This window comes from Bemisia tabaci, chromosome 1 (assembly GCF_918797505.1).
Source record: "Bemisia tabaci chromosome 1, PGI_BMITA_v3".
Classification (NCBI taxonomy): Eukaryota; Metazoa; Arthropoda; class Insecta; order Hemiptera; family Aleyrodidae; genus Bemisia; species Bemisia tabaci.
Window position 1 is genome coordinate 43395663 of NC_092793.1, and position 27455 is coordinate 43423117.

The window sequence follows — 27455 nt, forward strand, 5'->3', positions numbered from 1 at the left end:
CTGTGTACCCGAAATTCCAGGTAGCCTCATTTATAGCTACCAGGCGCCTGGACTATATCTATATTCTATCGCTACCACAGTATAGTCTAGGGTACGTAGAATACGAAAAGCAGACGGGCGTAATAACGACCTATACGCCTATAGGCTGTTCTAGGTGCGGTGTCCTCAATTTTCTGCGAGATGTATTTAATCATGTTCAAAATTTGGAATTTACCGACGAAAATTGTAACGTCGCTTGGAAATTGTTATACAGGGTGTCCCAAAAGTCCCTTCCACCCCCACTAAAATTTTACCTAATTAATATTTTGAAACGAAACTTTGGGGATGTTTATCCATCAATGTTAGCTACTTTTGGGGCGCTCCAAAATTTTCGTCCCCCCCCCCCTCCCATAGGGAGGGACTGCGGACCCCAACTTTTTTTTTTCCAAATAGCCACCCCTATCTTGTGATACCTCATTCGAAAAAGCATAAAAAACTAAGAATTTTGGCGCAAACCGCAGATCAATATCTTAATTTTTGACAGAGTTATGATAGGTCAAAGGTCCTTTTTTCAAAAAATCATAACTCCGGTTCAAATTATCGTAATGAAAAAAATAAAACGGGAAAATTTACCAAATTGGGTTCGCTTTTAAGTAAAAATTGCAGAATTCACTTCGAACTGATTTTGACGGGGAGGGGGGGGGGGGAGGGTTCGGACCCCCAAATACGTCAATTCGCAGGTCATTCAATTTTCCCGCGAAATAAGCCAATTTCCCCCAGATTTGCCTCCCTATTATCTTAGTAAGGTCAAAATCAGTTTGACATTACGTTGGCAAGTCCCCGAATTTCGGGAAAAGTTTAAAAAAAACGAAATTTAAACAGTCAAAGGACCCCGCACACCTCTTATGGGAAGCTGCACCACGACCGATTGCCTTCTGACTTATGTACTTCGATTCTCCTCAAGATGCTGATCAAAAGTTATAATTGCGCCAACTTTCTACGATGCACCGTTTTCGCAAAAAAGCTAAGTGAAGATTCAATTATTTGGCGACAAAAAGCCAGAAAGATTCCTCATTTCAGTACTCGAGTGAACAAATCAGGGGAACTCCCGCACCGACCGGGAGTCTTATCTCGGATTCCGCACGCCGCACTATGGTCCCAATCCACTCGGGAGCGCTCAAAAATCGATATTTATGAAATTGGACGACATTTTTTTTCGAGTTAAAAATTGATAAATATAGTATCTACGGGTCATAAACTACACGTACTATACCTCAAAAAAATTTCTAGTCACTTTGAAAGTGTCACAAACTGTGCGAATAGTCGGATATGTATTTTCTGACCCGTGAAGTGGCTATTTCTAACAAAGCGTTCGGAGCCTCTCCTGAATCATGAAATGGTCTCTCAGAATTCTTGCTTATACCATTTTGTAGAGGACTCTAAGAGGATTGTAACGCACTAATTACAGTTTTTCTCCGAGGCATTCTGATACACTCTACACGAGGTAGAAGTTGGGTACCTATTTTTCATGAAAAAATGCCGATTTTTCCCACGTACTTTCATTTTAAAAAAAAGTCACCAAAGGTCACCTAATGAGACACCTTTAGGGAGCTTCTACACATCCTTGGAAAGCTACAGTAGAAATATTTCGTGCTTTGGTTTGCTTTTTCTCGAGAAATCGAATTTATTAGGTCTCTAAGTCGGTGGCTAAGATAACGGTATTTAGCAAGTTTAGCCATCGATCAATCTGCAGTCGTCTTAAACTTTTTTGAGGAATGCGACACCTCCAAAAACGTGCTTAAGTAGTCTCTATAAATCCTTAAGAAGGATTTTAAACCAAAAATTGTTGGTTCTTCTTGCTTTTTGAACGAATTTTGAATCTTTTTCGTACCTGCGTGTTTCCTTCGAAATACTGTATTACAACCCTGGAAAGCCCCTCGAAAAATATTCTGAGACATTTGGCACCTCCAGAGACACTTTTAAGTAGTTTCTGCAGATCCTTAGGAAGGCAACCGAACCAAAAATAATTGCTTCCGCCTGCTTTTTCGACCAAATTTGAATTTTTTACGTGACTACGTGTTTGCCCCAGAAAAACTCAATTTTTTGCCCTGAAAAACAGCTGTAATTAATTGCAGCCTTAACACGTGCTAAGCAATTTTGCATCTACAGAGACGCCATTATGTAGCTTCTTCGAATCTTTTTGAGGTTGACCGTTTCGAAAAAAATTTGGTTCCCCCTACTTTTTGAGATTTTTTGAAAAGTTTTCCGTTCCGCAGTTTTATCTTGAAAAATGCTCTTTTCCATCCTAGAAAGTACCTATTGATGTAAAATTCCTTACTCCCCGAATATTTATCCATTGTTGATAGAATCAAGAGTGGCAGTAGCCACCCCCGGTCGAGGAAAATGACGTCCTACTAAAGTCCCGATAACAAACGGGTGGCCGACACTCTTAGTCACAGGCAACTCCCTTAATCTGAAAATTGATTCGATTTAGAATGGAATTCAGAGCAAACGGCGGCACGGATTCCAACGATCTTGGTGTGTATGGACGCAGCTAAGTTAGCCGGATGGCGTTTAAGGGTTTCATTAAGATCCATTGAGTTTTCAAAAAGTTATAAGCACTTAATGACCCAAAACGACGAAAATTTTACTTTTCACTTTGCCGGGAAATTTGAATTTCAAGAATCCAAGGTCCTGAGAAAGTCACTCAAACTCCGCGATAACGGTAAACCTTAGACCCATAAAAGTGGGTACCTAAAGAATCGCCATGTTACCGTGTGTGCCGCTTTTGACTTTATTTTAACATTCCAAATGTTTTAGAAGAGAAATTACGTAAAAACGACTAAACTGACTGCCGACCTCCCCGTCAAGACCACCTTTCACAGCAGATTTCTCGCTTACACGTCGGCCAATTCCAGTGAAACCTACAAAGGATCAAGGTTGAGGATATGAGGATTTCTTTTCTACCACATTTAATAGGGCTTCATCGCACGGATAATTCAGCATCGGCTAATATCTTTCACAATTTTAGCTGTAATCTTTTGAATTATTTAGAGAAAAACCGGTAGTGGTTCAATGCCATTGGTTCATTCTGTTCAGGTTCAGGTCCGTCCGAGTTTCGGGAACAAAATTCCCCTGGTCGGTCGTTACCAGCCTCTAACTAGTTGTGATTTGTGAATAGATTTACCTAATTTAGATAAGAGTCTAATTCTTTGTAGATGCTAACTACTATATTTACAAATTCTATTATTCGTCGCACGTGTTCTACTAGATCCCGATGGTTTCTCTTAAAATGATCAAGTGATATCTTTATTTTATTGAACGAATGTGACAAATCATAAGTGAGGTTATGTCGTCATGTTTGTGTCAGATCCTGTACCTGACCGAAGCGATAGATGTAATTCAGGTAAATTACGTTAACGAAATTACACCGAAATTGTGCCAAACTCTCGAGAGGAAGCAGCATTTACATCACAGAATGCATGCTCATGACTAAAGTCTAAAAACTACTAGAGTATGAGCCTCGGCCTTCACATGCGACTGTCACTGAACTTCGACCAAAATTTATTTGCTCTATATCTTACTATCAACCTATGTGCTCTGGTTAGATTATGCTTTTCTGAAGTGTATGTTATTGACATTAAGAACATGTTTCCTTATTTATCTTGGAATCCTCCTATCTCCTCTACCGTTCTTGTTACGCAGGGCTTGCGTACCTTGGTATGTGAGGCACAATTCCATCCCTTTTCGGAACAGTTCAATCATAGATCAACTTAATGTCACACAATCAAAGATCTTTGACTGTGAGCATTTGCTCAAATTGGTTTCTTCAGAGTCTCTTTGATTTTGTGTCAGGAGTTGTTAGAAACATCATTTTGCCCAACAATAGTAACAAGGTCTTTAATGAAAGGTATGTACTCGTATTATTCTCATAATTTCATAAGTTGATGATGAAAACACAATGAAGGCTTCATTTTCTTGCATCGATTACCGTGTGAAATGGGTGCGTCCATTCTTCCTCCATACAAAAGCATAACAGAATAAATTGCTTATCTGTTAAGAGGACTACAGTAGTAATATACGTAGGTGCCAGTTCCTACCCAGTTCTATTGGAATAAGTGCGATTGTGTCAATCAAGGCTGAATACAATTATATTAACAATTATCTTTTTATCCAGCCAGAAGTATGTCTTCATGATCCTTACTTTGTCTATGAGCCTTGCCTGATCGCATCAGCCCCAGTAAGTGAGAGGATATACCCACCTAAATCGGAATGGAAAGCTTTGTTTAAATCGCCGCCCTTCTTTCTTGCTGCTTATGTAAGGGGATAATCTCCACCCTTTTAATGGATATTTAATCTCAGTTCTCTGTTTTAAATGAGGACCAGTTTGCTAGAGGGAGCCTCTGTGCACGCTCTGTGTCATTCACGTATTGAGTGTTTGTTTACATTGAGTCATAAGGTTATGTTTGCACCCACTTATTGCTATTTATACTTATTGCTAGATGTGTTACTGAAGTATTATTCCATTTTGACCTAGCGAGTGCTTTCTAAGCTCAGCTCCCAGCATGTAATTACTCCAGTGAAACAGTGCACGTAAAATATCAGTTGTGCGGAGTTCAGTATTGACCTACCTAGTTTCTGCACCGCTAATCGTCCAAGGCTGAATGTGATTAGATCAATTATTGGTATCATTTATAAGAAGAAATGGAAAGCTCGCATATCACCTTCCATATATTAACTAAATGCTCTTATCAAGAGATTGCCGTTTCGGTTGATGTCTGTCAGTGAACCTTGAAAACTCAAGGAAACTAAGAGGTAAATTTTTCAATATTTTATCCTTAAAATGCCTGTATTACGACCAAATACTTTTTCCGTGGCTTTTGCATTTTGTAAAATAACTTAAGGCACTACCTATGTGGGCAAGTATATGATTTGACAAATTTTATGGTGAAGCGATATTATTCGAAATTAATCCAAGAGAAAGGTAAGCTATTTCATTGCATGCGCAGGTATTTTTTTGCAATGGCCGATACTTAATAAGGTCAGTGAGAAATTCTCTTAATAGGTATTCATTGTCAGAACCTGCAGCCTGATTGTTGAAATTGTGTGTTTCTCGGGTAGACATAGATGACATAGGTCAAAAGGCAGTACGTGATTGGTCGGCGCTATGTCTTGTCGCTGTTTTGTCGTGCCTCTGAAGGGTGGAACCCTAGACAAGCTAAAGGCATCTCTTAAGTTTCTGACAGTATGTTGTCCATTCCACCAGACAAAGGCACAATAAAGCTGCGATAAGACATAGTTGATCAATAACGCTCCACCTTTTAACCAATGTCATCTGTGTCTACCTTTCAAACACAAATTTTCAACAATCAGGCTGCTGGCACCCTCAAGTTAGGAAGATCATCTTATGCGATAAGTATGCCTGTTGCCAAATTTTCAAAGAGAAATTAAGTATTCGGGGGAGATGAAAATATTTCTCATTTCATTGCAATCATCGACAATTTTTCTTTTACAATGCTCCTTAGAGTATGGTGCACCTAGAGTCTGTAGGAACAAAGTTTGGATGTTTGGATGCTCTAAAGAATAATAATCCCAAAAGTCATGAAAATACCTAGCTAGTTTAAAGTCATGCCACACCAAATAACCTCATTTTGGTAAAATTTGTGCTCTACTACTTCATTCACTGGTTGTTTCATGAATAATTCATCATTCCATACGGAGTACCTATGATTTATAAGGCAACGCTCTCATGAATTTCCATAATCATCTGATAGGTTGCTGAGTGATGAAATTCAGTATCGAAAAACTTGCCGCTAGCATTAATACAAACATAGGTGCGCTTAAGAGGGATGATGTGCGTAGTTGAAACAAATGAGCAAAATTATTTTATCACTTGGAATAAGCTTCCAGTGTAATGCCTATGACAATAAGTTATACTCTTTTTCCATTAATTTTCTCACGCAGGTAAATGACAACTCTACAGCTATTTAACCCCTCCCCCTCCCCTGTCACCCTTTTCCTGTGAGCCTTTCCAATAGGCACAGATACATTTGACTACCTCAGGTAGCCCCACTACTTTCAACTACCTATTTCCAGACTGATCACAAATCAGTGGGTGCTATTAAAATTTCCGCTGAATGTGTTAGTGCTTTAGCAGATGTTGTTTACTTTCCATTCATTCAGGATTTTCAAATAGCCAATAGTACCTACTTAATATTTTATGGCCACACCTTTCTCCATTCAAAAACGAGCTGATATAAACTACAAAAACCCTCAAAAACATTTTCGGGCAAAAAATCCGGTCGAGGAAATTGACGTGTTACATCTTATTAACCAAAAACATTCCCTTTCACCCCTCCAAGAAGGTTGATAAAACTAAGTAAGTAACTATGAGATGACAAAAACTTCTCTTAAATTCTCAGGGTCCACCAAGGCCACATATGTCCAAACACTTACTCTATATGGTTTAAAAAAAAGAAACAAAAAATAATCCCTCAACAATAAGAAATTTTAAAAAAAAAAACCGATTTTGTGGTTCACAGATATGTACATAAATCCTTCGAATGAACTTGAAATCAAAAAATCGGTCGAGAAAATTTAAATGAATTTTCTCCTTCAATTATGAGTTCCGCATTAAGCACGACTCGCTTGAAGCTTTCCATACACGAGCCGCAAGAAACTAATTTCTTCTTTCTTACCTACTGAATGTGAGGAGAGCGGGAACATTTACTTTTTCCTTCATTTATACAGGATGCAACAAGCATGACTCTTGCGTTTGCAGAAACCCTTTCATTAAGGAGATCGCGAGAGCCTTTACCGCGTTCATTTCCAAAAGGGATTACTCCAGAATTTCACATTTTAATAATTTAAACGATTCATCTGTTCTTCTCTTCTCTCCTTCTGTCCATTGACAGTAATACAAAATTTTTCCGACTCACTGACGCGACCGGCTCGATGCGTAAACAAGTGTGGATTACCTCTAAGGTATATAAAAAATAAAAAAAATAAAAAAAAAAAAAAAAAAAAAAAAATCAGAATAACACTTAAATCACAGCATGGGTGTGAGTTTTCTTATATCGAAACTTAATTCAATTTTTTTAAATAACTCCTCTTGTCAAATGGGACCCATTTCGTGAAAATGAAAAAGAGGAAAAGTAAACGAAAACTTTTAGCCTTCTCACCATCCAAATCATATGGTAAGCTTACAGTAAAAGCAACCATGATTTAGATTCAGCGAAGTTAATCGAAAGAGCCTGAAATGTACCTATGTGGTAAAATGGGTCCACTGGTAAAACTGAAGCTGGCGTCAGGGATAAAAAGGCACCGTTTCACTGAGAGCATCGAGCCGGTCGCGTCAGTGAGTCGGAAAAATTTTGTATTTCTGTCAATGGACAGAAGGAGAGAAGAGAAGAACAGATGAATCGTTTAAATTATTAAAATGTGAAATTCTGGAGTAATCCCTTTTGGAAATGAACGCGGTAAAGGCTCTCGCGATCTCCTTAATGAAAGGGTTTCTGCAAACGCAAGAGTCATGCTTGTTGCATCCTGTATAAATGAAGGAAAAAGTAAATGTTCCCGCTCTCCTCACATTCAGTAGGTAAGAAAGAAGAAATTAGTTTCTTGCGGCTCGTGTATGGAAAGCTTCAAGCGAGTCGTGCTTAATGCGGAACTCATAATTGAAGGAGAAAATTCATTTAAATTTTCTCGACCGATTTTTTGATTTCAAGTTCATTCGAAGGATTTATGTACATATCTGTGAACCACAAAATCGGTTTTTTTTTTAAAATTTCTTATTGTTGAGGGATTATTTTTTGTTTCTTTTTTTTAAACCATATAGAGTAAGTGTTTGGACATATGTGGCCTTGGTGGACCCTGAGAATTTAAGAGAAGTTTTTGTCATCTCATAGTTACTTACTTAGTTTTATCAACCTTCTTGGAGGGGTGAAAGGGAATGTTTTTGGTTAATAAGATGTAACACGTCAATTTCCTCGACCGGATTTTTTGCCCGAAAATGTTTTTGAGGGTTTTTGTAGTTTATTTTCCTTAACGTGACAATATTGCACCCCCTGCCCTGCTCTTCAACATTGTTATGTACCCGATTTGCATTTCCGGGCAAATCAACATAAAGAAAAGTCTTCTCTGAAGCATTATTTCGACATTTTTAAAATACAAATGAATTTTAGATCTTTTTCATTTTTTTCAGTTCAGTTATCCTTTAAAAAAAAAAAAAAAAAATTTTGGGGGGGTGTCAAAAAATTAAAACATCCTTAATTTTGCATGAACTGTACATGTCTGTGCAATGAACGCATGGTTTTCATCCAATCTAAGCAAGTATAACAAGCCAATCGTATGGCAGTTTGTGATTTATGTGAATTAATGACGGTAACTTTTGCAAATGATTTTTTAGGGAAAAGCGGAGGTCAAATTCGGATTTAGCGCATCAAAATCATGAGGAAAACACATCTTAAATGTATTTATACTCAAACGGAGAGCCGCTATGATTTTTGATCACTGAAAAGTGAATTGGGACCATAGTGCGCCGTTTTCCTCTACCATCCATCGTGAGGAGCATATGAACAGGAAAATGAGCGTCAAACGGACGCATCAAGAGTGGGAGGAGGGGGATAGCCCTAGAGTCGGCAGGTACAGATAAGAAGACGGACACGCACTAGGTACGTTTTTTCCTTATTTACATCGGGCCTGTTCTTAAATGCTTTGTTCTTTTTTATTCATAGTCGCCGAATAATTGAATCTTCACTTAGCTTTTTTGCGAAAACGGTGCATCGTAGAAAGTTGGCGCAAATATAACTTTTGATCAGCATCTTGAGGAGAATCGAAGTACATAAGTCAGAAGGCAATCGGTCGTGGTGCAGCTTCCCATAAGAGGTGTGCGGGGTCCTTTAATCACCTTAAATTTCTTTTTTTTTTTTAAACTTTTACAAATCACTGAAGTGGTGACATCCCTCAAAAGAGGCGAACTTTTGCGAACTTTTAGTGTCTCATCAAAGCCCAACAGGTGGTCGTATCAACTTAAAATTTTGGATTCTTACTAAGCTATGCATGGTTAATAAGTGTGCCAAATTTCATCAAATCCTGAAGGGGTCATTTTTAAAAGTGGCACCAGCTGGCATGGAATGACCCGGATGTATGAATTCATCACATATCGCGAAGAGATTTACTAGTCCGGGAGCAATGGGTGTGGAATCACTATTCAAAAAAATTAAACTGGTATTGCCAAGTATCCCAAGTTTCAAAGTTGGCGGTCAAATCTCCCCACTGGAAATGGTTCACCACCTGCCCACCGAGAGCGCCACCTCCTTAGCTCGTATCCCTGTGTGTGAAACAACAACAACAACAAGTCTGTACCATTATTCTTTGTCTGGACCGTGATAAACAAATGCGCTTTCCTGTGGTCATTCATCATTAAATCAATCATGTTCATGCAGTAATATTATACTTGTGTTCAGTAGCTCGTAAAAAGGAACCGTAAAAGACGGAATCTGCAGGGATTCTAAGTTCTTTAACAAAAAACATATTAGTTTCTATTAAAGATCTAAGTATCAGTTCTAGTGTTAGCTTCGATGATTCATAGTATGTAAGTACGCAATTAGTCGTATAAGTTTGCTAGGTGTACACCTACGGAGTAATTTTGGGGATAGTATATGATACATTATACAGGGTGTCCATGGATTTAGTTAGAATAATGAAGGAGTCGATTCTTTGGGTCAAAAGAGGACGTTTTCGTGGTATAACTTTTTTCGAAAAACTTTCCGTGGGGGCCCCATTATTCCCCTATTATCAGATACTATTATTCTCTATTAGGAGCCATTAACTCGAAAACAATGAGTTATGGCGGAAAAACGCAGAGGACATTTTCTTAATATTTTTCAACACTGAATCTTGAGGTGCCGTCAAAAATCATTTTTTGTCGCTAAAAACATAAATTTTGGCCACTTTTAGGTTCGGCACCCCCCCCCCCCTAAACCCCCCTTAAAATGAGTTTGACCTTTTTTGGAGGTGAAAATTGAAAAGAACGCTAAAAATTACTCCCAGTTACCAATTTAAATTAATATTGGTTGATAAACATTGCCGAAGTGTTAAAAAGACGATTTTTTCCCTCAATTTTGGGGAGTCGTGGCGCCCAGGGAAAGCGTTTTAGGAAAAAAATGCATATCACAAAAACGCCTTTTTTTGACCCAAAGAATCGACTCCTTCAATATTCGTATTTAATCCTGTGACACCCTGTATAATGCATTTGAAATCTTAGGTTTCACCTGACTCCAATCGTTTGCTGTTTATACCCAGGAGCGCTCCGACTCATTTATCGGAGAATGAGCCTGTAAACCTGTTTCTAATTCTTGCATTTTCAGAAACTGCATTGTCTCCTGATCACGCATTAATTTTTTCAGATTTTTCCGAGCCGTTTTTCCCTCCGAAAACGACTTTTGAGGTTCGAAATTTGAAAACACCGCGTTTGCCCGCGCTTTAGCGGCAATCCCATATGGCGTCAAAATTACCCCCTGGCTTCTTGCCACACATTCGACCGGGCGCCGTCAGCGGGACCTCTACGCGTTTCGAACATCGAGGCTGATCAAAACAACCAACTGGCTGTTATCAATTTCACCTTTTGACAGAGTTCACTCGTTTTTGGCATATTTTCTGAAATATTACTTGTTCAACTAAAATATCTAATCCTGCTTTACAAATATATCGACCTGCGATCTCCTTGGAACGTTGGGAAATCCGGAAACATCACTTAAATTTGTGCTGGTTTTCTCCGTTAATTCAGTACACTCAGATACTCTGTTTCCATGATAGAGAAGAGAATTTGGGAATCATTCTTCTTAAGAATGTAAAGTGCATATTCTTTGGCAATAGTTTTCGGTTGAACTTGTAAGTCTCTATTTTCCTTTGGAAACAATCTTGTGAAAGGTGAAATGTTCAGCTGCCACTTGAAGAATCTTTCATGTCCCTTTATAACTGTGGTATTTTTTGCTTAGAAAGCTAATTTCATTTGTAAATTACCCTTTTACTCATACATTATCGTATGAGTACGACATTAGGGGAAGGCTTACAAACTTTTAATTACTTCAGATCACACGGTGAAATCCTGACACTGTTACTTACCATGTCGAAGCTTCATGATGCGAGCTTTTTGCTTCATTTCAGGACGTAAATATCTTTGAGGAAACTTTTAACTTCTCAATTACAGCGATGTAAATAGATTTAGTAATTGAATCTCCTTCCCTTAATGCCTCTCTTTAAAGAAATATCCTCATGTTAACTCTAGATAGCCTTCCACGATTTTCTATTCTAGGACTGTTCGGTGTTCTTTAATTATGAACAGGTATATTGTCAATCGCTAGTATGTTCCACTCTTTGATAGTTTGTCTCAATGCGAACTATAACATGAGTGATTCAGACTCTATTTCTCATCCACTCATTTTCTTTGTAATCACATCCTCCGCAAGACTTCGATTCACTTTAAACCTGATTTTTTACTGGTAAATGATGGCTCCACATGCTGAGCATTTACCAGAAAGCCAGCTTAAAGTTATATTCTTTGACATAGAACTACGCACAAATTTTGTAAGGATGCATGCCCTGACTCCGAGTAGCGGCATCCCTCGAGAGAGGCCAACTTTCGAGAACTTTCAGTGTCTGATAAAAAACCAACCGACTGTCGAATCAACTTAAAGTTTTGGTTTCTTACTAGGCTATGCATGTACTTTAAGTATTCCAAATTTCATCATATTCTGAAGGGGTCACTTTTTGAAAGTGGCACCAGTTGGCATGGAATGACCCACCCTGCTATAATGAAACTACTATTATGTTCTTGAATGAGCCATTCCACTCGCGAGGCCTACAAAGTGAGCATTAGAGGGCTGTGGAGTCCCTTCCGGAATATTGGGTCAAGCAGAGGCTATGGGACACAGTCCTCTGGTTTGTAGCATTCACCTGAGAGTTGAGGACATCAGACGAATAAGAGGCTACAACTGGAAGAGACATTGTAAGGAAACCGCATTTAAACTTCTGTTCATGATGTACTACCCCAACTAAGCTATGCAGGAAACTTTTTTTCTTCTTATTTGGGCGACCTGACCATTCCATTTAAGAATGCAAATGGATATTGCTATACATTTTCAGTTTTCGGAGAAATATTTATGTTCAATATAAAAATCATTTTAAAAGCCCTCATTGTGCCTAATTATCATCTTGGTTGAATTATAAACTAAAAATTACAATAACCGCCTTAACTGTTAAGTGATGAATAGTGACGTATTTCAGTACGGCGCTTGCGCAAAAAGTGTGTCGGTGTGAACACCCCTCTAGTATGTTCTATCATTCTATGTAACAATGTGAAAGCCTACAAGCGTTTAATTAAAAGAGTCCTCGCTATGAATCTCGAATTGTATTTTATTGTGCTACAAACTAGTTTCCCTCCACTAACTTAAGGCAAAATGGGAGGGGGTGGGAGTGGGGTAATAATGCTTCTTCAATATAGCATCCTCATATTTTCAAAAAAGATATAAAACTGTGTTTATAATGAGAGGCGCCTTGATCCGAGGACTCTGGGGAGAGGAGGGGGTGATTTAGAGGTAGAGAGGGCAGTTTATGGATGGAGAGAGAATGTAGGACCTTGGTTATGGAAGACGAAGTATGATATTTATTAAATTCTGCAAAAAACAGAGAAAATACCATTGCAGCTATTTAAAAACCATTTATTCTTAATGGGGACTTCATAGGCCCTGCTAGGTCATTCTAGGGGTAGACAAAAAAAATTGCTGTGCCTAAAAAAAAATTTCAAAAATTTTTCTTTTCAAGAAATATGTTCTTAAGGGTTTTTGTAGAGCTATTTGTGAAGTACAGACTTCTTGGTCAAGTACAGCCTCTGTGGCGAGAAAAATAAATCGCTGCTGGGCCTCGTAGACTCGGTTAGTCATCTAAGGGTTGAGGGATAAAAACAACCATTTTTTTACAAGTTAGATGAATTAGTTTCTTATAACCTTGAAAGAGCTGTTATGAGGTTGATGAAAAACTGTCAAATGCGATAATTTTGCTGCGCGCAGGGCTTCAAAACTAAACATGCCAAGACCCACCCTTCCTTCATCCCTGGGTCTACAATGAAATTTTCTGGTGCAAAATAGGCTTCTGGATGTCGTTCCAAGATATGGTCAGTTTGGAAATCACTAGGGTGCATTTTAAAAGCCGAAAAACACAGTTCTGCGGATCAATCTATTTTCTCCCTATCAAAACCAATGTAAATTCTTCCAAAATTAACATCACTTATGGGAAAGTATAGACTTCAGCCATGATGCTGAAACTTTAGAATTATATTTTGGGGAAATAAAAGGAATTGGAAAAAGCCCCGGGAGCAAGGTTTTCAGATGGTCGCCTCCAAACGGAGCATCCCAGGCATTCATGTAGACTGTTCTTCCACCCACTAATCCAGAGACCTGACTCATCAAACTCGGAAAAAAGCGTTTTTGACCTCTAGCCGTTACCTATCAATATTTTACCGATACCACAGAACTGCAAGGGTACGAAGAATCCAGAAAACCAACGGAATAGGGGCCTATACATGTGCATGCCCTTCTTGGTGCAAGGTCCTCAATTATCACTTGAATTATCATGTGACATCATGTGAATAGATTGAATAACAATTGATTTGGAAGTGTTAACTTACAAACTGAACACGCAGCTATGCCAGAGCAGCTGTCGCTGATAAACACACCGGTCCTGCAACAGAGAAAGATAATAATTGAAGCCAAAGAACTTCTTTATGGTGAACTTGTCCACAGTGAAAAATGCAGAATAATAATGTGCGTGCATTATGAACTAAACACATGTTCAGTGCAAATATTTGCACTGCTATTTAGCAGTATTTGCATGTTGCCCGTGTCCACAGCAAAAAATGAGAAAATTGACTCTAAGATATAGAACTCAATTATTTTTACGATTTCAGGCTCCTTGCACTCTTCTCACATGCCAGGTTTTCTCTAACATATTTTCCCATACTTATTTGTAGCGTGCAGCCTCTAGTGGATGAGGTACAGCAAGAGACATGATTTAATCAACTTAGATAAGTAAGTTCTTATTCCCAGGGAAACAGTTGTTTAATTTCTTTCCTTCTTTACTGGGGATTTAAAAAACACTATTTTTGCCTGATAATCAAGCAGGAGAAAATGACAGCAGGTATCAATTATTTCTCCCTCTGATCAGAATTCAAGAAAGATGACCTGCCTACAGGCTAGGCTTGGACAAACAGTGGGCAGGTCCTTTCTCCCTTTGTGTTTCACTCACCCAATTTGTTCATACTTAAAATATTAAGCTACCTTGGACACGAGAAGCAACAATGCAATAGTTTGGCAAAATTGATAGATTTTCATCAGTTTAATGACAAAAATTCCAACAGCTCAAGATTTATTGCTTTAATCATTATGTGTGTGAATGCCTGTAAAAGAGAACATAGTAAACGCGCAGTCAATTAATGGTGTTTCAGGTTGTGAATTTTTTTAATGCAGCTATTTTTTAACAAAATTTGCCCACCTCAGAGAGTGAGTATTCTTAGCCTCTTAGATCATTGTTCTTTTTAATTTTTAGATCCTTGAGCAGTCATCTGCTTGTGCGAGATACCTGACTTGCTACTTAACTGAAACCTTTGACTAAAAGTGAGCCAACTGCTTGTTGCGCCACTGATTCTGATCCTTAAAATAGTTTTTTTTGTGCTAGGCCAAAAATGTTCAATTGATTAAAGTAGTTTAGAGGGTCGAAGGATTTTCCCTCATCTTTAAAACCTGTTTGTAAGGTGCATTATGTCTAGAATTTTTGACCATACTAATTCCCTGATGTTCATGAGCTTATTCCCTGATGAGAGAGCGAAGATTTCTTTCACTTCACCAGGATTTTCCTGAGAAAACCATGTGGATATAGATTGTTTTATCTTTTAGCTGTTTCATAGGCACACATTCAATTTCCAAGGGTGTTAGTGATGTTTCTATTATCTGATCTATGAAAGTTTCTCTGTTATTTTGATGATTTGAAGTTTCGGGTGTAGGCGGACTGCATGGAAAGACCATCAATGGTACTTCTGACGAGTTCAGTACTTGGACTGCTACTTGAAGCTTTGGTTTGTTTGTACTGTTGAAATGTAATTTGGTAATTGTTTTTAGGATGGAAAACACAGTAGGTACTCGATGATGATTCAAGTGTAATGTAACAAACTTGTTATATTAGACGGTTAAGTATGTTTGGTTAGATGATAGCAACTTTGAGATGACGATAGCGACCTTATGATGGCGTTAGTGACTTTAAGATGATGATAGCAACTTTATGATGACGTAGGAAACTTTGGGACGATGAAGTTAGGTTAATGTGAGGTAGGTTTGGTTAGGTTAAGTTATGTAAGGTTAAAAAGAGATTGGCCTCCCGCCAATTTATGCGCGCCGCAAGCGCCGGCATGTGGGGGGGCTTCGTCCCTCTATCATGGTGCAAGGATCGCACAACACATTCTCGCTTTTGCCGGCGCTATAAACACTTTTACTGAAATATTTAGAAAAATAGTGCCAATTTCACAAAATCATAAAGTTTGATTGGAATTTTGATCGCAGGATAATAGTTATAAAATTTTTATTCAAACCACTGAATTTTATTATAAATGTCTTTGTGATATGTGATGGATTTATGTGTTCGGACTCGACTTGTCGATATTATGAGGCATCTTCAATTAAATATGTATTAGTTTAATGATGCCTCCTATTAAAGACGGCGATCTGTAAAAATCTTAGCTTTTCTACGATTCATTAGGATCCTGATTAGGATTAGATTCCTGATTTCTGGAACAGAGTCCCTGATGAACGTCCTGGACATCGTGGAAAAAAGCCGAAAGATGCTTTTGTAGCTTACTCAAGCACATTTATGAATTAATGTCAATAATGCTTACAGATAAATAATTCGAAAGTTGGATGGATGTTCGTTAATTTTGTTACTTAGCTTGCATTGATTCATAAAAACGTTTCTGCGCCTAGATTTATCGAAACAAAATGTATTCTACAAAGTAGTTACCGAGTAAGTATGATAAGCTAAGTAAACAGTGAAACATTTGATTCCCGAAAATAAAAAAACATCTCCTTGAAAGTGAATGCTCTTTAAATTTTTTGTACTTTGTTCTCTCTTTTCTTGTGTATACTGTAATTTTAACAAATGTTCCTAAAATGAACAATTAAACAGTACTATATTTATTTGTCTGAAATGGCACTCCGTGAGTTTTAGCCAACCAAAAGATGTATTTAAATTAGGAGTACCAATTTTTCTCAGTAATCTTCTCTTACCTGGCAAAAAATATTCATTGTAGATGCCTGTCCTATCAGTATTTTTCTGTGTAATAGGTTTACCTACTAAGGCCATACGAGCTGAGCTCTTGGCAAGTGTACTAGGGTGGTTTCACGATAACTGGAGAATAGTTTCGTCACCGTAACAGACGAATTTAGTGTGACGTCACATCTCGTTATAATTTCGATACCTCGAAAATCGAAACGTGCCCCAACAAACGAACATGGAGGAATCTGCGGGATATAGGCAGGGGGGTAGGGGTATTCGCTCGATGGCTGTCTATGATATTACGAGTTTATTTTACAATCAATTCTTGTGATTGTGATCTCAAACGTTTTGGTAAATGAGTAGCTTTCATAATTTTAAAGTCCCATGGATTAATTGTTTGGTTTCAGGCTAGTTTTAGCATTATTTCGTCAATTGTTCATTTTGGAGGTTATGTTTGTTTATTGGGGCACATTTCGACTTTCGAGATATCGAACCACCAATATCGCTCCGTAACGTCACCACTAAAATCGTCTACAGACTACACATTTTTCAGTCATATTTTTCGTAGTAATGATAATCACTAGAATTTTTTCGCATTATTCTTCAAAGAGTTACGTATTATAACGCTCTCTAATGATTTATTGCTCCACTTTTCAATTTATATTGTGTAGATTCCGAAAATGTGCTGTCTGATACGCCGTAAAAAGTTACCGTAACAAACAGCAAATTTTCGGGATTTACATGATATCAATTGAGAAAAGGAGCAATAAATCATTAGAACGCGTTATAATACGTAACCCTTTGAAGAATAATGCAAAAAAATTCTAGTGATTAACATTACTACTAAAAATATGACCGAAAAATGTGTTATCTGTTACAGCGACAAAACTATTCCAATTATTATGAAACCACCCACTAGCAGTGAAATAGTTTTCTTCAATTCTTTACCTATCTTGATTGCATTCTTTGATCAACTTCAGATAAGTTCAGATAATTAATTCCATCTATACTATAAGCTCCAAGACCTCCTAATTTTGCGAAACTGGTGACGCTTAGTTCCAGCGTTCTACCGGGCCGATTTTCATGATTTTTGCGGCTATCGACGGGCAATTGTGTCTAGATAAGCCAACTCTTTTCAGATTTTCAAAATGTGGCCCAGGTTTTTTTATATTACGTGGTAAAGTTGCGAATTCTCCCATTTAAACAATGTAAATTTATACTTTTTGTCATAGTTCGTTTGAGCGTTCTACCGGGCCGATTTCCATGATTCTTGCGTAAATCGACAGGTAATAGGCCCTAGATGAGCCCGCTCTAATCAGATTTTGGAAAAAGGACCCAGGTTTTTTTAAAATCACGTTATAAAAGTGAGTGAGTTTACTGAATGCTCTGGTGCTGCTACCGCTATGCGCGGGAGGATGCGCAGTGGTCAAGGAGGTTGCGCAGTAGCTGTGTAGCCTGCGCATTCTAGGTGGCGGTAGCCACCCCGGCCCAATCCTAAAAAAACTCCCCCTAAAAAATGACGACAAAAAAAAAAAAAAAGAAAAAAAAAAAAAAAAAAAAGACGGGTGGCTGCTGCCTAACTAGTTTTACACAAAACAACGCGACCGGGCTTTTCTGCACGGTTTGCGGTCCATTAAGCTCTCCTACTAATTAAGTCGGAGAGTAAACCCCAAAAACCCTATAATATTTGGGTAGAGTATGCTCAGCTCTACTTATAATGCCCACCCTTTTTAAGTTTACTTAAATATTAAAAAAGTTATTAAGCTTTAACGACAAATTTTGGACCCCAAAACATGACGATGATGGATTGACCAATCACTGAGCAGATAAGCAGATTCGAGACCCGCGGAAGGCGGGCGTGTTCATTTAGACAAACCTACAGCTTTAATCGTAGAAAAAAACCCTACAAAAGTATATATATTTTGAATCAGCATTATATAAACTAAAAATGACTTTTTGGAAATTTGAATATAATGACATATAAGGGAGAAATAGTTCATTTTCTAGTATTTCCAAGGCGACCTGGGGGCACGGCTGTGGAAGTAATGGTAGCATGAAACCCATTAAACTACTTAGGTAAAATTTAAATCTATAGACTCCGGAGATGGAACTTTTGGTACTTTCGCAGACCTACATAGGCATCGAAAGGAGAAATAATCGAAAGAAGGAGGGTCCTTCAATTCTTCAAGCACATTTGAATTTGAAAATAACTTGTAGAACCGCGCGATGGATGGTGAGCGCCGACTCCAGAAGCTAAATTTCAGGTTATATTTCTGCTATTTGCTATTATGACTTAAAATATTTTAAATTTTAACATTAAGAAAAAGATAGATTAATTGATGCGTGTTTCTTTTTTATCAAAGCCGAAGATAACTGGATCCATTTCTATATGATCCTTTTATGATTCCCGCACCCTTGATAAATTTAGTTGCCACAGTAAGTACTCGGATCAACCTGCCATTTCTTCCCAGCGGCCCTGATCTAGTGATCTTTTCAAGTAATTGTTCATGAATGATTGATGATATCCCACTATAGTGAGTCCCAGATACTATTTCTCGTTAATAAGATTCAGCAACTTTTCACCAGAAAATCATCCTTTCCCTCAATATGATGATGTGTGTCTGGGATCTCAATCGGTGGGAATGAATCTGCGTTTCCACTTTCTACTAAAATTTTGCTAGCAGCCAGGCAGCCTACCTCCTCCGGAGTTGATGTGTGTTTTCTCAGTGTATCATGCAACTGGTGCCTAAAGCCTGTATGTATTCATAGACTTGTGATGCTTTATATTGGAAAACTGGTTAACGCATTCACCCGCCAGTCTTTGTTATGTGTCTACTTAAAGAAGCTACGCTTCACTGAAATGAAACCGCTTCAATGAAATCATCTCAATGTCACAAAATCAAAGATACTTGACTTCAAGCATTAGCTTTAATTTGATTTTTATCAAGTCTCTTTGATTCTGGGTCAGAAGTTGATTGAATCATCAAAGCCTGTGTTCGGATAAAATTCTTCAAATCAAGGTCTTTCATATTGACCTGTGCAGAAGGTATGTATCTATACTACTACTTCATTGGTTTGATAAAATTGAGGTGGTAACTAATGCAGAATAATTTTGATGATAACCTCTCTATACATACACTAAAATTTGCAATACCTGGAGACGCAATTTCCGTCACTGCTTACCGCATATAGGAGATAATGCAGAGCGGCTGTTCAATATAAAACATCAGTGCCTCTTGACCTCTAGATTATCTGAGTCCTCGCCTGACAAATTTACCCATTATCAGAGTGCGACAGAAAATTAACTGTTCCATTTAGCACGGAAATTGGATACAAGAATTAATTCTCTGGCACACCCTGCAAGTGCATTAAAACTCATTAGATGAGGACTATTGATGACCGGAGCTGGCAGGTTATTGAAAACTATCAATCGAGACTCAAACAGCCAAAAATTTTAGTCCGGGCGACTAAAATCTTTGGCTGCTACAGCCTCAACACTCACTATCTCCTTTGATGAAGCGTTAACTGCTCACATTTCTCAAGATAAGGAATGCCTGCGCTTGAAAGGCATCTCTCATAAAACAGAAAGCATTGATACCTACTTACTTTGTCTACCAGCCTTGATGAGGCAGTGTCCTGCATCCTCCATGTTATTACTGCTGATTAAATTGTAGGTCAGAGAGGCTGGCTATTCGTAGTATAGATGATGGAACACATTATTGACTTACCTGCAGTGAGCTGCAGAATTTAGTTCGCATGCATTTAAACTCAATCCGTACCAAGTACGGAATCTGCATGACCAGAAGTAGAGGATGCAGGCTCATGAAAATGAAATTGTATCAAACTGTTTCATTACAGTTCAAAAGATTTATGCTATTGCAATTGAAATTTCAGTTGTGGCAACTGTAATTTTTGCTTGCGAAAGGATCAACTTTTGCTGTTAATCTTTTCTGATGAAGAGTGAACTGGTCACATTTCTCAAGATACATAATGCCACAGCTTTAGAGAAAGCTCTCATAAAACCAAAAATTATTGATAAATATTTACTTTGCCAAACGCTATCTTTAGGAGACGGTAATAAGCGTTTGCAATGTTATTACTGATGATGAAATTAGAGTTCGGAGAAATTGCAATATGAATGGTCAAAGGACCTGGCAGGCATAACTGGGTATAAGCAGCGTAAATAATAGTGCTCCTGCACTGAGCTTCAGAATTTAGCTCGTATTCCATCATTAGCTCCATTAATAAAAAAAAAGTGTCAGATATAATGTGAGACATAAAAATTAGCCCTAAGCATAGGTGATGTCCCTACTGTAAATCCTGGTTTTGTGCCTACCGTACACAGGAGATGGAACATTACATAAAAGTCCTATATTAAAGGCGGCTCCCAAGTTGTTGATTATCAGGGTTCTCGCTCGATACATTCACCCACTTTGAAGGAGTGACAGAAAATAGACTGGTTAATTTTATCTTTGAAAGTAAACCCATCAGTAATTGAAATGGCGCTCTCCGTTTCACCCTGTTGCTTGTTTAAAATAAATCGGTCGGTGTGGACTCTAGTTGACCGGAATGGGCAAATGGAGAATCCTAATGATGAAAGTTATCAAAGGGTTTCATTGCAGCACGCCGATTATTGAAAGTTCGAAGCAGTCTGATAAGAGATCGAAATGCGATACATTGCACGGTTAAGATAGGGCTGTCTTGCCTTGTTGTACTGACATAGTTTCAATAATCGGCATGCAGTTGAGAAAATTTATGTCATCACAACTAAAGTTTATTGTATACCGTCTCCTTATGAACGGAAAGATTTAACGTAAGTACCAAGATGATTTCATGTGTTGTCTAGATAGAAATGCACATAATAAACAAAGTAAGTAGCATCTCTTCGTTTCAGGCACATCATTCCCTCAGTAAAGAGAATCATAAAGGAAAACCAGAGACAAATAGGAAAACTCACAACCAAAAAGGTACCTAGAGAGAGATGCATGATTCGTGATTCATGCAAAAATTTGGAAGCATTCTTCCTCAGGGCAGCATAAAATTGAAAAAGTTTCGTGCATACAATAAGAAAACCATTTAAGAATTTATATTGTTATTAATTCCAGAAATAATATGACAAAGAAAGAAAAAGGAGCCTGGAGAAATTGCGGCTCAAATCCGATCCAAAATTTCCGAACAAAACAATAACATAACCTCTATCTATCGCTTCTATAGTTTCTATCGTGCGTAGCCAATGAGAGTTAGGCATTACGTCAAGTGACCCAACTTGGTCACGATTTTAATATTGACCTGCGGTTTTTTTTCTATGACACACAGGCAAAAATACACAGGCTATGACAAAAATATGGATCCTTCTTATTGATGTCTCGAGAACGATTACAGATTATTGACATGCGGTTTGAACGAAATTTCCTTCAAAAAAGGTGGGCCGCTCTCGAGTGGGGGGGGGGGGGGGGGGGTCCAGGGGGTCGTTACCTCTCTACTTCGCGTCCGGGAACAACTTTTAAATTTAAAATGGGAACTCTCTTTGCCTGATACCTACTGCGTAGAAGTCATACCAAAAATACATGATATCCTTCCAAAAAAACAAAAATATGATTTTTGTACAAAATTTCGGCCCAATCCAAAAAATTTCACGAATTACAAAAAAAAAAAAAAATAAAAAAAAAAAAATAAAATAAATCAGGCACCCAAAAAATATGATGGCAGTACCGTTTGGATTCATCATTTAAAAGGAAATGATATCAAAACGGCCCAATTTCCTCTGAAATATGCCCATCTCTGATCAATAATTTTTTCGAAACCTTCCGACTCATCACTGAGGAGACACTGATCATTACTTGACCCTTAGTGTATGTCCTTGTTTAGATGTCAAAGAGGTCTATATGAGACATGTAATGAATTTTTTTTCTTTAAAGAGATAGGAAACAAAAAATCGTCATAAAATTGAAAAAAAATTCGAAGAAAAAAAAAGGAATGGGCCGGCCGGCACGTACAGAAAAAGGAGGGAAAATAGATACATTGGTATGCCCCGACATTTTGGCATGGGTGACCGACCCGGTCTCGCCACATCCATGAAGTTGTTAAGAAAGAAGCATTGTAAGTAGGAGGCACATAATATTCGCAATAATACGCTATGGTTCAGAAGTTTGTAAGGCCTTCTATCAGGAACCAACAAAGAATATGGCATTGCTTAAAAGTTGTTAAGTTGTTCACTCATGTGTGAATATCTTTCAGTCTATCTTTCAATGACGATTTCGAGAAGGACTGATCCTCCTTTTAACGATGATACTTGTTCATGTATATGTGCAAGAGAGACGATAATCACCCTATATTATCTACCACTTGTATGTACGGCCGGCCGGCCCATTCCTTTTTTTTTCTTCGAATTTTTTTTTCAATTTTATGACGATTTTTTGATTTTATCTCTTCAAAGAAAAAAAATTCATTACAGTTCTCATAAGGAACTCTTTGACATCTAAACAAGGACATACACTAAGGGTCAAGTAATGATCAGTGTCTCCTCAGTGATGAGTCGGAAGGTTTCGAAAAAATTATTGATCAGAGATGGGCATATTTCAGAGGAAATTGGGCCGTTTTGATATCATTTCCTTTTAAATGATGAATCCAAACGGTACTGCCATCATATTTTTTGGGTGCCTGATTTATTTTATTTTTTTTTTTTATTTTTTTTTTTTTTGTAATTCGTGAAATTTTTTGGATTGGGCCGAAATTTTGTACAAAAATCATATTTTTGTTTTTTTGGAAGGATCAGCTCTACACTTATCTCCACAAGAATCGCGCCGTGATCCTCAAGTAGAGCGGTGGCCGAGTCGTCTAAGACGTCGAGTGCGTCCACAATGAACTCAATGTGGGAACAATCCCCGTCTCATGAGATCTTAATTATTACCTGACTATCATTGTTCATTGTTTTACTGCAATATTTCATCAATCAGTCATTCCAAAACGCGTCCTTTTAATTTTAAAGTAATTTTAAGTAAAGTTTAAAATTAAAGTATACCTCATATCGTAATTTTTTAGGGGAAAAATAAAACTAACACTGATAGGAAGGTAAAAATAAGGCCGCGAAGCGGCCCATTGATGGCGCGGAGCGCCTTCACCAGGTTGGGCCGCGTAGCGGCCAAGGGGCGTAGCCCCCTAATAAAATAATATAAATAAATAAAATTGCCTAAACTGCTAGGTTTTTACAGATTCCCCAACTTGCAGGCTTTCCCTGTCTGTTGTCGCCTTGAATTGATTTGATAAGGTAGTTAAATAAGGCAGAGGGGAAAAGTACATGGGACAGATGTTCCAACATTCCGTGGCTGAAATCGAGCAGATACAGCATTGCAGGGGATGATCAGCAGAATAATTTTGAAAATGAGAATATAATTAAAGTCTTTTAGTGAAGACTAAAAGACTGTCCGCTAAGATTAAAGACTGATTCCACTGTCAAAAAAAGGGGCCACTAGACAAGGCTTGTACGAGAGGTGAAATGTCACAAGTTTTCACAAAAGGTTAGTAGAATACGATTCTTACAACAGGACCTATGGAAATCAACTCCTGAGCAAAATATTGACAAGTCTTCTCGACACAGATCAGATGATAGAAACAAGGGAAAGGAAAAATGGGATACAAATCACACTAACCTAAATGCGTCAATCATAGGTTGGCCGATTGGTAACCATGTGAAGAACCCGCACAGAGCATGGGGTCAGTGGCTCTCTCTAAAAGTCAATGAAACTTTAATAGATTGATATAAAGTTCATAATTAAGGGAGTCAAAAAATTAGCTCATTTTTGCGAGTAGAAGCCGAGAGATTTGCAATTGAATCCGGACTATTTTCTGTCCGGCGGAGGTAAATGGGCGCTCCGCGTCGCCTAACCTTGCCTGGCTTGAGCACTTCGGCCAGGAAACCCCCTCTCCCCACCAGGTAACTACGATGTCGCATTGTTTACATTCACTCCTTTCATTCGGACATTCGGGCTGTGAGATATGGAGTTTTCTGCCTCTCGCTCCTCTCACGTATACCCTCTTTGAATCCCCATGCGTTCGCCGGCCGGTTGAATCTGAAATGTAGTCGCTGAAACAGAATTGACAGATACGGGGAGAGGGAGGGAGTTGGCATTCGCACCGGCCGAACGCATGAGCAGGTCTGATTGAGAACGCTGAACAACGAGAGGAGAGGAGACCCGGAATCCTTTAGCCATGCTGCGGCATGATAGAAAATAGTCCGGATTCAATTGCTAATATCTCGGCTCCTACTCGCAAAAGTGAGCTAATTTTTTGGCTTTCCCTTAATATGAACTTTATATCAATGTATTAAAGTTTCATCGACTTTTAGAGAGAGCCACTGACCCCATGCTCTGTGCGGGGTTCTTTAAAGAAAATGGTTCCATTTGTCAAGATGACATGTGACTCATCATTTCTTTCCCCAACTCTAGTCACTTAGTTTACAGAGCTCAATCATCGTAATTCAAAACAGAAATCAAGATATCACCCTTTGGTCTGGGTATCACAAACGCCATTAATGGCAAATTATAATACGGACTGCCTTTCAGGGACTCTTTATGGTTAAAAATAAAAATTCAGCTGTCAAACCTTATAATTTTAAACTTAATGAAAAACATCTAATATCAATCAGCCTTCAATTAAAACTTGCTAGAACTAGGGAAAGAAGAGAATATAAAAAAGTCACATGAGTTTGAATGCATCAATCGTCAGATCGCCCATTAGTTAGAATGTACCTATCTTTTGAATGGTGAAATTTTTGGATGTAACAATTGTCTTATTCTTTTCTTTTCCCAGCTCTAGATAAATGAAAAACAGCTTATTACGAATACCTTGAGGTCTCAAATCTGAGTATTGCAGGCACCAAATGGACACTTAATAAGACTGGTCTCTTCAAAAATTACTTAATACCATCAGATGCTAGGAGTGATACTACACATTTACACCAAACATTCAGACTCCGTTCTGTTTCCGTCAATCGCTAATGACTTTTTGATTTACTTACTCTCATTAGTCTTAGAGAGGTCGGCACCAATTAGATTACATTTTGCGAAAGGGAACCAAGAGCATTGTGCAACTTTTTGGCCTGGCAAATAGATACCCAGCGACTCAAGGAGTTTGATTTTCATTCCTAGTAAACTAAGACTTCAAGCCAAAATTTACTTTGATATTTTTGGCGAGATTTATGTGATTTCTTGCAGAGAATGTGAGTTGCTCAATCCTAGCAACATTGGAATACTCTTAATTCTTTCAAGCAATATGCAATCCAATTAGGACTTGTGATACTTTGGCAGAAAAAAGATAAGGTATTGTTTTCGTCATAACCCACCGATGGCGCCATCTGATTGCATGCATTGACGTTTGAAGTGCTGATTTAGGTCTGAACTTGGACTGACATGTTTGTGTCTCAACATGCAATGAGCAAGCTCAACAAATGGCTTGGTTTAAAATTGCGCCATTTAAGCAACCAATGTTGAGAAGAATCAGTTGCTTCTGAAGAGGAATCGATCCTCTGACTTCCCATTACAAGATTCCTTTCCTTCAGGTATTTTGAATTGAAGAGAAAGTATGTTGCTTAGTGCTTCAATTCAAAGTTTATCTGAGTGGTCTAGTGCTGCTTTTCAACCTGGGCATCTTCCAGCAAGACTAACTCCAACTCTATGGATGCAACAATCCATAACATTTAGCCAATGACCTAAGAGTCAGGCAACTTAAATGAATCAAAACTACGTACAGAAGACGGATCAAAATCTGGAAAATTCAGTAACAGTAGGGTAAAAATCACTCCAAAGGCATCGTCCATAGGTGATTAATAATGGGATGAAGTTATGCAAATTATCAATGCAAATTGGATGCATTTACTTACAGGATGTACTTCTTGCAAATCCTCGGGTGGGGTGCAGTGAAGAGATACAAAGTGGTGGATGTTACGCAGAAAGTGGAACTCAATTGCGAACTGAGAAACGCCTGTTCGTTAATGTCAATACTCACATAGGCACCGAATAGGCTCACACGCACCTACAGAAGAACAAGTGTAATACACGCGCATTTAGGGGAAATTGAACTACAGGAGGGGTTGGAAACGCTTAAAACATTAGAATTGAACTTAAATAACAGCAAAATTATCGGTTTCTCGAATGAATTTCGCACAAACTTGAATAATCTTACCTCATAAATCGAGGAACAAAGGGCTAGCCACGCTCAAACTCAGTGTTGCCAGGATAGCCAGGTGCAGAACGCTGGAATTTTGGGGACCGAGGGTTCGACAAAAAAACACAGCGCATGAGAAACATACACAAGCAAACTACGCAATGCTACTTCCGAAACCACGTTCGACAGACACAAGGCACTATTCTTCAAATTGTGAACTAAACTAAGAGGAATTTCACACGCAAGAAATGTGAAGAAATGCTGACTACAATAATTACAAAAAGTTTGCATCGACACGGCACTGTCTCGATTGCAACCATTGGCCATGCCGCCATTGAAGCCTGCTTTCACGCAAATTAAGGACTGGGACTGGACTAAACTTGTAAGTTAAGGCGGATAAAGAAAGGTGGTCGCATTTCTAGTTGAGCCGCCATTTTAAAGGCTGTGACGCGCAGAAGGTACATCAACATGCTTTGCCATGCAATCAGTGTACCCGAGACGTACCCGATGCCGTGTGACGTCAAGAGGGTACGATATGCGACCACCATCCGCCTCTTGACTTGTTGAAACGATCGCATTTCGTATCCTGATGACGTCACATAGTACCGGGTAGTAAAAGCCAACCCGCGCCCTTTACGCGTCACAAGTTTCTCAAAATGCCGGTTTAAGGGGCAAATACACCTGCGAGCTAGACGCGCGCATAGAGCACATAGAGTCGTAATGTAAATGGGAGAGCTGGCGCCATGTTCTGCTCGACGAATTCCGAGCCCGGTGTGCGCCGAGTTCGGGTCGCTTTTTCGATACATTTTCGATCCAAAATGGCGGTGTGGAATACGTGGTAATTCCTATCTCCGTTGTTGTTGTTGTCATCGGATGGCCGGGTACCCGTGTATCACGAACAATCGATTGTGTATCGAAAAAGTGATCCGGCGTCACACAGGAGTCTCGGAATTCGGGACATGGAAAATGCTTAAAAGTGGCGCCAGCTCTCCCAA

At 38.5% G+C, this 27455-nt stretch overlaps 1 protein-coding gene across 8 annotated transcripts in view; it reads right to left on the reverse strand.

Annotated features, from left to right (window-relative positions):
• Window positions 1-26824, reverse strand: part of CtBP (C-terminal binding protein) — a 139316-nt gene extending 112492 nt beyond the window's left edge. For 6 of the 8 annotated variants that reach the window (XR_011899998.1, XR_002009683.2, XM_019054484.2 and 3 more), the window contains exons 1-2: window positions 26177-26824; window positions 13667-13719 (exon numbers count right to left, since the gene is read on the reverse strand). The gene's annotated coding sequence lies outside the window, so the exon portion shown is untranslated. The remainder of the gene's footprint in view (window positions 1-13666; window positions 13720-26176) is intronic. The other 2 variants (XM_019054482.2, XM_019054485.2) reach the window with 2 other exon arrangements.
• Window positions 26825-27455: the final 631 nt, after the last annotated feature.